Source organism: Amphiprion ocellaris, chromosome 24 (genome assembly GCF_022539595.1).
Source record: "Amphiprion ocellaris isolate individual 3 ecotype Okinawa chromosome 24, ASM2253959v1, whole genome shotgun sequence".
In the NCBI taxonomy this organism is placed as follows: domain Eukaryota; kingdom Metazoa; phylum Chordata; class Actinopteri; family Pomacentridae; genus Amphiprion; species Amphiprion ocellaris.
Genome location: NC_072789.1, coordinates 18,017,384 through 18,030,020, shown reverse-complemented (window position 1 = coordinate 18,030,020; position 12,637 = coordinate 18,017,384). Strand labels below are relative to the sequence as shown.

Below are 12,637 nucleotides of genomic sequence, written 5' to 3'. Positions count from 1 at the left end.
ACCTTCAGACTGGGAATATTTCCAGAGTTCCAGGTCCTTGAAGTCCATAGAGGAGAATGTCCCCTGGAGAAAGTTCTACAGTAGACCTACCGACAACTGGACAGTTGTCAGTAGGTCTAGGTCTACTTTAGAACTTTCTTCAGTTGTCGGTAGGTCTACTCTAGAACTTTCTCCAGTTGTCGGTAGGTCTACTCTAGAACTTTCTCCAGGGGATGTTCTCCTTTCCTGCTTCCAGTCTTTAAGTTTAGTCTCACTTAGAACATTCCAGGTCCTTTAAGTCCATAGAGATGGGTCCAGATTTATCACTTTTTAATGGACTTTTTTCAGAACTTCATCAGTCCAGCAAATACAACCATGACATTTAGGAGGAGAAACATATGATTTCTGGTATAAAAAAAAAATAAAATTAAATTAAAAAAAAACTGATCATGTGACCTTTTTCTTCTGGTCTGGTTTGGTTGATGGATCAGATCAGGGTTCGGTTCTGTTGTTCTGGACATTAGAACCGGTTCCCGTTGAATGAATGAATGATTGTTTCTGCTGCAGTCTCATATTACCCACAATCCCCTGCTGCCCCCCCCCCCAGCACCACATTACATCACTCCTCCAGATGGGAAACTTTATGGAGTGTCGCCACGGCAACCAGCAACTGTCTCTCTGAGGAGGGAAACCTGAGACGAGAAGAAAACACAAGAAGTAACACATGAAGGTCCAACTGGGAACCAGTAAAGAGAGCTAAAGAACCAGTATAGAGAACTAAAGAGAACTAAAGAACCAGCAAATAGAAGTAAAGAACCAGTAAACAGAACTAAAGAGAAGTAAAGAACTAAGGAACCAGTAAAAAGGACTGAAGAACCAGTATAGAGAACTAAAGCACAAATATAGAGAACTAAAGAGAACTAAAGAACCACTAAATAGGACTAAAGAACCCGTATAGAGAACTAAAGAACTAAAGAACCAGTATAGAGAACTAAAGAGAACTAAAGAACCAGTAAATGGAACTAAAGAACTAAAAAAAAAACAAACAGTACAATCAGTAAAGAAAACTAAAGAACGACAAACGAGAACTAAAGTGAACACTTTGTTGTTGTTCTTGTTGAGATTCCTGTTGAGGTTCTTGGGGTAATAAAGGAGTTTTAGATGGCTTTGTTGAGGTTCTCAAAATAAATGATGAGCTTTTAAATGTGTTTGTTAGAGGTTCCTGTTGAGGTTGTTGAGGTCTTGAAGAGGTTCCTGTTGAGGTTCTCCAAGTAATTACAGAGGTTTTAGATCTGTTTGTACTAAAGGAACCAGATCCAGTCCTTCAGAGGGGGTAAGCTGAGGTTCTGAGGGGAAAGTTCCCTGTTCTCTGGTCCAGAACATGATGTCAGGCTGAAGGCAGTGGTGAGTTATGTAACTCCGTCTGCCTTCAGACCGTTGGGTTCTGGTTTGATCCGCTGTCAGGAAAATGTTGAACATGTTGCTGGAGCCCGAGCAGGGAACCTTGTGGCCGGATGTGACGGAACCGAAGCTCCTCAGTGTAAACAACTCACAGCTTTATTAGATTTAGTGGGTTCATGTTGACAGCTGGATTCAAGCAGAAGGTTTCTGCATGACAGCAACCTGGAGGAAGAAGAACCCAATGAGAACTCTGCTGTCAGATCAGAGACGTTCTTGATCAATAATTAATCAGTGATTGGAAATTAGTTCACCGATTAAATGATCAGAAAACCTGTTGACATGTTGCCCTATGTCCAGAAGTTGCTTTACGTCTAGAAGTTGCTTTATGTCTAGAAGTTGCTTTACGTCTAGAAGTTGCTTTACGTCTAAAAGTTGCTTTATGTCTAGAAGTTGCTTTATGTCTAGAAGTTGCTTTATGTCTAGAAGTTGCTTTATATCTAGAAGTTGCTTTATGTCTAACAGTTGCTTTATATCTAGAAGTTGCTTTATGTCTGTTGAGCTGAATCTCAGGACATGGGACCTAAATACTACACTTCCCAGAATGCACTGGTAGCAGCAAGGAGGTACCTGACACCTGGTGCTTGACATCTGATCAGTGATCACTGATTTAGAGCACCTGGGAAGGACTGGGGGAAGCTCAGTCAGTCAGCCAAACAATCTTCAGAAGGGAAAGACACGAGGAAAGAACAAAGAAGATCCAAGTCCACTCATGGATTCAGTCCAAAGACGCCAGTGGTTGGTGAAATGTTTATTTGCTTTCTTGGTGATTTGAAATGTTTCTTAATATGGCCAAGTTTATGTTAACTGCTCACTGTATGATTGGTTGATGAAGGCCTGCAGCATTTACTCCATTTTTGTGTCAAATGAGTTTGAGTTGGGATGTTTCATTTTGAGTTTAAGTAAAGTAAAAATATAGAAAGTATATATGTTCTGTTAAATGTTAAAACTTTACTAAAATGTTTGTTATTCTTTATTTGCTTTAAAAAGGTTTAAGTGATTGATTCATTTAAATGGTTAAGTGGGTAATATGTCAACTTTTTGGTTCTGTGTTTGATGGTATTAACTTTGTTTCTGTCTTTAAAGGTTTACAACCTATTGAAATATCATGACCAACCAACTAAAAGGAAAATAAAAGTTTGAGTTGGAAATTTGAATTGACTTGTCCTCGCGTCCTTTGGAGGGAAAGAGAGGTGGACTTGACAATGTCTAGAAGTTGCTTTATGTCTAGAAGTTGCTTTACATCTAGAAGTTGCTTTATGTCTAACAGTTGCTTTATATCTAGAAGTTGCTTTATGTCTAACAGTTGCTTTACATCTAGAAGATGCTTCATGTCTAGAAGTTGCTTCATGTCTAAAAGTTGCTTTTTAAAAATATTTTCCCGATGTTTGATGTAAATCTGCAGTTTTAGTTGACTTCGTTCCAGCTTCCAGTTTGGTGACAGGAAGCGGTTTGGACGAGTTTCACAATAAGAGCCTGGGCTGTGATTCAGGCTCTTATTGTGGTGGGGGAGGCTTAAAAATCTGGAAAAGGAGAGTCATGAAAGAGGATTAACCTCCACCGGGTTCACCTTTTAAACATTCCCACAGTGTTTGGATGGAACCAGAAACCCATAAAAGACGTCAGGCGGCGTTTTCAGCAGTTTCAGCTGAGGATTAACTAACTTTCATAGATAAATAATGAGGGTTTATAGATGATTAATGAGGTTTTATAGAGAATTAATGAGCGTTTATAGAGGATTAATGAGGTTCAATAAGGAATTATTCAGGTTTTAAAGGAATGGATGAGGTTTTATAAAGACCTGAGGTTTTATAGGATATAATGAGGTTTTATAGATCATTAATGAAGTTTGGTAGAGAGTTAATGAGGTTTATTAGATAATTAATGAGGTTTTATAGATAAATAATGAGGTTTTAAAGGGAACCAATGAGGTTTGATGGGGATTTAATAAGGCTTTTTAGGTAATTAGGAGGCTTTATAGATAATGAGTTTTATAGAGAATTAATGAGATTTTATAGAGAATTAATTAGGTTTATTAGATAATTAAGGAGGTTTTTATAGAGGATTCATGAGGTTTTACAGGATATTAATGAGGTTTTATAGCTAATTAGAGATTTCAGAGAGAATTCATGAGGTTTTAGAGGGATTAATTTGACTTTTGAGGTAATTCAGGAGGTTTTTGATGTCTTTGTTGAGGTTGTAAAATTGTTGAAGTGGTTCCAGAGGTAATTTAGGAGGTTCTAGAAGTGTTTAACAAGGTTTTTCAGGTATTTCATGTGGTTTTCAGGGTACCTCTTGAGGTTGCGGAGGACACTTTGGAAGTTGTTCGAGATGTTTTTCTGGTTACTGAGGTCTTAAAGAGGTTCCAGATGGACGTTAGGAGCTGCAGATATCTCTGCTGAGGCTGTAAAGATTCATCCTCTGGTAGCGTCTCTGCTGAGGCTATGAAGGTTCATCCTCTGGTTAGCGTCTCTGCTGAGGCTGTAAAGGTTCGTCCTCTGGTTAGCGTCTCTGCTGAGGCTGTGAAGGTTCATCCTCTGGTTAGCGTCTCTGCTGAGGCTGTGAAGGTTCGTCCTCTGGTTAGCGTCTCTGCTGAGGCTGTAAAGGTTCGTCCTCTGGTTAGCGTCTCTGCTGAGGCTGTGAAGGTTCATCCTCTGGTTAGCGTCTCTGCTGAGGCTGTGAAGGTTCATCCTCTGGTTAGCGTCTCTGCTGAGGCTGTAAAGGTTCGTCCTCTGGTTAGCATCTCTGCTGAGGCTGTAAAGGTTCATCCTCTGGTTAGCGTCTCTGCTGAGGCTGTAAAGGTTCATCCTCTGGTAGTGTCTCTGCTGAGGCTGTAAAGGTTCATTCTCTGGTTAGCGTCTCTGCTGAGGCTATGAAGGTATATCCTCTGGTTAGCGTCTCTGCTGAGGCTGTAAAGGTTCATCCTCTGGGTAGCGTCTCTGCTGAGGCTATCAAGGTTCATCCTCTGGTAGCGTCTCTGCTGAGGCTATGAAGGTTCATCCTCTGGTAGCGTCTCTGCTGAGGCTGTAAAGGTTCATCCTCTGGTAGCGTCTCTGGGCGTTTTTCAGACTTCATGGACTAAATAAACTCTCTTTATCCCGTCTTTTTGCTGCTCTGAATCTGTGTTTAAAGGCTGAAGCTGATGTCAGCTGATTGACTCCACATGACGAAACCCGACTCCCTCCCACTGAACGTGTTGCCGCGGGCGATGGCCATGTCACCTGGAAACACTTCCTGGAACTGCTGGGGTCCAACAGAAGGATTCTGGGTAATTCCTCAGAAATGTTCTCTGGATGTTTGGAGCCAAAGATGAGAGCTGAAGGTGTGAACGTCCGAATCCTAACCTCCCAGTTCAAACCAGAAAATCCCATCAAACCCAAATGTCTCCAACCATCAACAATAGAAAACAAAGATTCAGGGTAAAATTAAATTCATCAACTATCAGCAGCTGCAGGTTCGTTTCCTGTCCATCAAGTAGTTGGTTTTATTTAGAGCAGAACGTGTTGATGGAAATGGTCGGAACTTTGAAAATATTACGGAGGTTTTTAAGGTCAACATTTGCTCCGACCGCTTCCTTTCCACCAGTTTAATATCAACTGAATTATTAATGATTTCACTCAACTTTGACTTTTAGCTTCATTATTTTCATGAAACCTGTGAAGATCTAAACACTCCAGCAGCTCAGGTTCCTGTGGAGGAATCAACAACAACCTCCAGAACCTCCTTCATTATCTGTGAAACCCAACAGAACTTCATAAAAACCTCCTGAACATCTAGACCAGGGGTGTCCAACATGCGGCCTGTGGGCCAAAAGCGGTCCTCCAGAGGGTCCGATCTGGCCCTCAAAGTGTAAAAATTCCAGAGAAGACATTAACTGCAGATTGTAAATTGGTAAAACTATAAATTGCAAATCATTTCTAGATCATGAGAAGTTGTTTGGATATTAAAGTAAAACACTACATTGTTCTTTTGCCGTTTTGTGTCTTATTTTTGCAATATTTTGTCTTGTTTTTGTTTTCTTTGTCTCAGGTTTGTTGTTTGTCCAATTTTTTTGTTGCTTTGCAACTTTTTAATCTAATTTTTTGTCTTTTGTGTTGTTTTTCAATTTTTTTGTTGTTTTGTCTTTTTTCTTTATCTGACTTTTGTCGCTTGTCTTGTTTTTGTCATTTTGTGTTTCCTTTTTGTCTTCCTTGTCTTCCGTTTTTTAAATTTTTTTTTGCCATTTTATTTCTTTTTTGTCATTTTTTTTTGTCTCCGTTTTTTCGCTGTGTAACTTTTTCATCTCTTTTTTGTTTTGTTTCATGTCGTTTGTCTCATTTTTTTGGTCATTTTTGTAATATTTTGTCTTGTTTTTCATCTTTTATTGTGGTCATAGCCTCCAGTAAATCATCTCTGGTTCAGTTCCAGATCACTAAATGTTGTGTTCCTTTGTAGACACTCTGTGATCTGGAAGTTGTAATATGGAAATGATAAACTGAGGCTGAATGTTCATGAAACTGAATTTACTTTTCTTCATAAATGTCAGGTTGTTGATGATGTTTAGTAAAAAGAGAATTCCTTAAATGTGAACATTAGGAACCATTAGGAGTTGTGGTTATTTATAGGTTACTATGCTGTGGTTTTACTGGTTTTACTGGTCCGGATAACTGGAGATCAGACTGGATTAAGATGAGTTTAACTCTCCTGGTCTCCAACATGTTTTATTTATGTTCGAGTCTCAGAACATATCAAGTCACTGTGATAATAATCCAGCTAAGTCCTGAGTCAAGTTAAAACGTTTAGGAACTGTCGGATCAAATCAAAATGTTCTCCAGCTGGACTGAAGCTCTTCTGGCTGCTGATGAAACCCTGAGAACTGAGCTCCAGGTCCGTCCAGCACCTTACATAAGAGCTTCTGTAAGAAATGGAAACCTTCAGGGACAGGAGGAACTCTGCGCCGACCACATGTGGAGCTGCACATGTGAAGAACGTTTCGCCAGACGTGTTGAAGGAGGAACATTCATGTTCTGAAACCAGGACAAGCGTCCTGTGAAACCATCCATCACAACAAGAGCTGCCTTCAGGGTCAAACACGAGTCGCTGCCAAAACGATCAACAGACTGAAGACTTCCTGTTTGACACAAACGCTGCGTTTACACGGAGGACGGAAAAACAGACGAATGACGAGTCGGAGGAAAGACTCAGACGGCAGGTGGACAAAACAGAAAGTATCCAGAGTTTAAATAAGCCTCAACATCAATGAGGATCCCAGTTCACTGTTTAGTGGTGAAGAGACGGGAGTCAAAGGGACTGAAATCGAGTCAAAGTGACTTTGCTAATTAATTTTCTGTCGATCAACTGATTAAAGTTGATTTTTACTTGGTTCTGAATACATCAATATAAAAACTGTGAACTTTAAAAGTGTTTGAGGAGTTTTTAAAGGTCAGAAATTGTTCTGACTCGCAACTTAAACTTGGTTCTTGTTGTTTCTCGAGATCAAAATCTGCTGCCTTCAGTTTAGTTTCTGGGTTTGTTTTCTTCATGTGAACCGCTGTTTTCCTGCTGGACTCGGTGATCTGGACTCCAAATGTTCTCTGCATGTTCTGTCTGAGGATGAGTTACGACCTGAGGAATCTCTTCTTCTGGGATTCCCTCCTGCAGGAAGTTGGCAGCCGAGCAGGAAAAGCAGATGAAGGGGAAGCCCCGACTGATAACATCCGTTGGGTTTCTCCTCCTGATGTCTTTAGCAGCGGCTGGAATGACGTCGACGAGATGTTCAGGTTTAGAATCTGTTCCTCTGCAGATCGATCGTGAAGGAACGTCTGAAATCAACCTGACAGAGTTCCTGGGAAAACTTTCCTGAAAGCTTCTAAGTCATGAAGTTAATCTGAGGAATGTTCTGGAACCTTCTGATGGATCCTTAAAGGGATAGAAAAACTTTTTATTGATCATTAAAACGACACAACAAAGAAATAAAAGATGGAATCTATAAACTCCTGATGACAGAAACAGTTTATTTTTAATGAGCTAACGTTAGCAGCTAGCGAGCTAATGGTGCCACTAGCAGCTAGCCAGCTAATGGTGCCACTAGCATGAAACACTTGGTGTCGTTCAGTCTTTGTTTTTTGTCTGTGATTTTTTTTTTGTTTTTTTTGTCTCTTTGAGGTTGTTTTTTGTAGATGTTTTATTGATATTTTATCTTTTTTACCGTTATTAACAGACATTTTTGAAGTTTTATAGAGAATTAATGAGGTTTTAAGGTTTAATAATGAGGATTTAGCGTGAATTAAAGAGGCTTTATACAGGATTAATGAGTTTGTAAAGATAAATAATGAAGTTTTATAGATAAATAATGAGGTTTTATGGATAAATAACGAGGTTTTAAAGAGAATTCATGTTTTAAAATGATTCTGTGTGTTTTTTTTTCTACTAGGTCTGTGAAGTTTTTTTTTTTAGTTTGAGCAGGATTTTGAACCTTTTTTTAGGATCTTTCTGTGTTGAATTTCAGTTTTTCTGCGTTTCTTGGTGGTCCAGATGAAGATGTCTGAGACCTGATTTATCTCCAGCTGGTGGACCTCTGGGTGTTTCTCTGAACAGGTCTGATTCCTCCTCCATCTGTCTCCAGGTTTATTTCAGCTCTGATCAGATGGAACCAGAGACCTGCAGCTCATCAGGAACAGGTGGATCCATTTAGAAGAACCTCAGAAGATCTGGTCCAGGTTTAATCTGGGACCTGGTTCAGCTCCAAAACAACCAGATCCGAGATAAGACCTGAAACCTGAACGTCCGGATCCATTAACGTCACCAGAAACGGGTCCAGATCCAGGTCCAGGTCCAGCCTCTTCTTCTCTGGTGTTTGTTCTGTCAGGGTTCCTGCCAGGTCGACCTCCAGCTGCTGGCCTGGTAAAGTACTACATATGGTGTCCAAATACTGCAGAAATACAGAAGAGTTACAGAAAAACTGCTAGAAAACTTTAAATACACGTTAAAATACTTTAATATTCGTAGTAAATGACCAAAATATTCGTAATATGAAAGTAGAACCTCAAGGATCTAAACCTGCAGCAGCTCTGGTTGGTTCTAACATGTTGTTGTGGCCCCTACTGGCCCTTGATGGCCCCCACTGGCCCTTGGTGGCCCCTACTGGCCCTTGATGGCCCCTACTGGTCCTTGGTGGACCCCACTGGCCCTTGGTGGCTCCTGCTGGCCTTAGTGCCCCCTGGAGGACCTGGTGGCCTCTAGAGACCCTGAATAGCCATGGACCCATTAGAGTTGGTGGACCATATTGGCCCCTCATGGCCCCTTGTGAACCCTGGACGCCCTGTTGGCCCCTAGTGGAAGTGGTGGCCCCCGGTGGTCCTGGTGGCCCCTTGACACTCCTGGAAGCCCTTGTGGCCTTGGAAACCCCAGTCGGATCCCGGAGGCCTTGGTGGCCTCTGGAAACCTCTGGAAGGTCCAGTGGCCCCTTGGAAGTTCTGCTGGCCCCTGCCGGCCCCTGCTGGCCCCCCATGGCCCCTGCTGGCCTCTGATGGCCCCCCCATGGCCCCTGATGGCTTCTTTCCTTCATCATCTTCATCACTCATCCTGGACGTCAGTGTAGAAACATCAGTTTTTATTATTTTCATCTGATCCCAGCGACCCTTTAGAGGAGTTAAACCTGTTTTTATCCAGATGTTCCAAAGAACACGGAACCTTCCAGGCTGAAAACAGCAATGTTCCGCATCATTAAATCCACACTTGGAGAGAATTAGGTGTAAATCAGAGCTGAGTTATTACAGCCTGAAAGACGAAACCCAGGAAAATAAGTTGACAAAGAAGTTTTTCACATCAGCGAGTTCCTAATCCATGGAGTCCATCTCACCTGCTTCATGTGGAAACACGTGTTGGAACCGTCCTGCTGGTTCTGGACCAGAACCCTTTAATGGGAGCTGGGATCACCCACGGAGAGCAGGACCGGTCCAGATACCTGGGAGCTCTGCTGGACCGGGTCCTGGGATTTATCGATGCTGGCAGCAGGAGGTCTGGAATCAGATTAGCCAGGAAATAGATCCAATGCCTCAGAGCGGACCCTGGTATGAACCGCAAGAGAACCAATAAAACCTCCAAAACAACCTGGATCTTCATCTGACCAACCAAAGAACGGCACCAAAACAACCCGGATCCTCGTCTGATCAACCTCTACTGGTCTTATAATAATCCGCAACTGTTTCTGTTGTGGTTCTATCAGATAAAGTTGCTCGTTGTTCCTTTAGTTTGTGAAAAGTAATTTAATGGACTAAAGGAGGAACAGGAGAAACTCTGCACTTCTGTTTGTGGATTCAATTAATACAATTCCTTTAAATAAAAAAGAATAAACACAGTGTGTGTCTGTTAGTGGTGTGCAGTGCTGTGTGTCTGTGTTGTGTGTCTGTGCTGTGTGTCTGTGTTGTGTGTCTGTGCTGTGTGTCTGTGTTGTGTGTAATGTTGTGTGTCTGTTTCCCTCCACATGTTTCCACTCATCACCGTCATTACAGACTAAATCAGATCTGAGGCCTCCGCTGAGCTGAACCTCCGTCCAAACCGCCAGGATCGGCCTGGAAAACGCCGCCTCTGACTGGTCCTGGCAGGTCTGAGCGGTGCAGCTGATTGGCTGAGAGATGGGTGAGAACCCACACATGGTTCATCATATACACAACACACACAACAACACACACACAACGCCTGAATATTAATCCATAGAATGTCAAAAACCAATACAATAACGTAACAAACTGTCAAATACCTGGATATTAATATAAATACTATAAAATAGCTGGATATAAATATAAAATACTATAAAATAACTGGATATTAATATAAATACTATAAAATAACTGGATATTAATATAAAATACTGTCAAATAACTGGATAGATAATACATTCTGACATGATTTTGCACTGGTTCTGAACTGGTTCTGTCCTGGTTCTGCTTTTGTCCTGGTTCTGCCCTGGTTCTGCTCTGGTTCTGTCCTGGTTCTGTCCTGGTTCTGTCCTGGTTCTGGACTGGTTCAGGACTGGTTCTGTTCTGGTTCTGCTCTGGTTCTGGTCTAGTCCTGGTTCTGGTGAGGAGGAAACCCCTAACTGGGCCCACACGGTTTCATGTGAGCTCCAGGAGGTTTTAATGGGATCCAGACAACTTCAGGATGGTAACACAACACATGCACAACATACACAACACAACATATACACAACACACATGCACGCACACAACATACACAATACACATGTACAACATGCACGACACAACATACACAACACACACAACACATGCACAACATACACAACATACACAACACACACACAACATACACACACGCACAACATGCACAACACACGACACAACATACACAACACACGACACAACATATATGACACATGACACAACATACACAACACACACGCACAACATACACAAGACACAACATACACAACACATACACAACACACACGCACAACTTACACAACACAACACATGACACAACATACACAACACAACACACGACACAACATACACAACACAACACACATGCACAACACACAACACAACACGCACGACACAACACAATTCAATTCAATTTTATTTATATAGCGCCAATTACAGTCAAATTGTCTCGAGACGCTTTACAGAACCCATATGCCTGAACCCCAGAGCAAGCCCTAAGGAGACAGTGGCAGGAAAACACCCTTTTAACAGGGAAAAAAACCTTGAGCAGAACCCGGCTCTAATGTGGGGGAACCATCTGCTGCTGGCCGGACGGGTTGAGAGGGACAGAAGAGATAGAGGGATAGAGGTGGGGGGGGACACAAGGACCATATAACACACAGTTTAATACATGCATGATAAGACAGATGATACATGCAAAATACAACTAACATGGAAACTGATTATAGTTTACTGCTATGGTGTATGGCTCTGGCATTAAATATACTACATATATAGCTGGTGGTAAATTCAAAAATATGTAGACGAGCAAATCAAGTATAGTGAGGGTGATGCAGAGTAGATTGATGGAAATGGGCAGCTGGAAGCAGTGGGCTGGAGGAAGGTCAGCCTAACACGACACAACACACACACCAACACAATATACACAACACAACACACGACACAACATACACAACATAATACACACGACACAACATAACACACACGCACAATATACACAACATACACACGACATAACATAACACAACACACATAACACAACATACAACACACACCACTGCCTGTGGTGTTCTTCTGGTCCATCCTGGGGGTGAAGTTTCCTGCAGGTTCTTTATTGGACCGCGAGGAACTCATAGAACTTCTCAACGACTTTACCAGATCCTCTTACATAACCTCAATGTAAACTGAGCGTGCTCAGTGTGAGCAGTGTGTACTGAGCATGCTCAGTGTGAGCAGTGTGTACTGAGCGTGCTCAGTGTGGAGGTCAGACTATGTTTCAGTTCAATGTCTGCAGACGAAACATTCAGTCTGAATTTGTCAAAACTGGACAGAAACCCGAAACAAACTCGCAACTACTGACCACCTGGACGTCTTTGTGTTGTGTTTTTTGTTGGTTTCATGTGCCTTTGTGTTGGTTTTGTGTGTTTCTGTGCTGCTTCTTTGTGTCTTTGTGGTGGTTTTGTATGGTTTTGTGTTGGTTTTATGGCTTTTATTGTTGGTTTTGTGTGTATAAGTGTTAGTTTTGTGTCTCTCCTTGTTGTCTTCAGCAGTCATTTGGACCTTTTGTATAAAAATCCAGGTTTTCTCTACATGTTGCATCATTTTGTTGTATTGAAGCTCATAAACAGTCTGAAGCTGAATTTCTGGAGTGTTCTTGACTTAAAAGCTGAATTTCTGGAGTGTTGTTGACCTTAAAGCTGAATTTCTGGAGTGTTGTTGACCTTAAAGCTGAATTTGTGGATTGTTTTTGAACTTTCAAGCTGAATTTCAGGAGTGTTCTTGACCTTAAAGCTGAATTTGTGGATTGTTTTTGAACTTTAAAGCTGAATTTCTGGAGTGTTGTTGACCTTAAAGCTGAATTTGTGGATTGTTTTTGAACTTTAATGCTGAATCTCTGGAGTGTTCTTGACCTTAAGGCTGAATTTCTGGATTGTTTTTGAACTTTCAAGCTGAATTTCTGGAGTGTTCTTGACCTTAAAGCTGAATTTCCTGATTGTTTTTGAACTTCAAAGCTGAATTTCTGGAGTGTTTTAACCTTA

At 41.5% G+C, this 12,637-nt stretch overlaps 1 long non-coding RNA gene across 1 annotated transcript; it reads right to left on the bottom strand.

Moving 5' to 3' along the window:
- Window positions 1-7,336: 7,336 nt before the first annotated feature.
- Window positions 7,337-11,744, bottom strand: LOC129348297 (uncharacterized). The gene is made up of 2 exons (XR_008600811.1): window positions 9,278-11,744; window positions 7,337-8,347 (listed from the first exon to the last, which is right to left on the bottom strand). It is a non-coding gene; the product is annotated as an uncharacterized LOC129348297 (long non-coding RNA).
- Window positions 11,745-12,637: the final 893 nt, after the last annotated feature.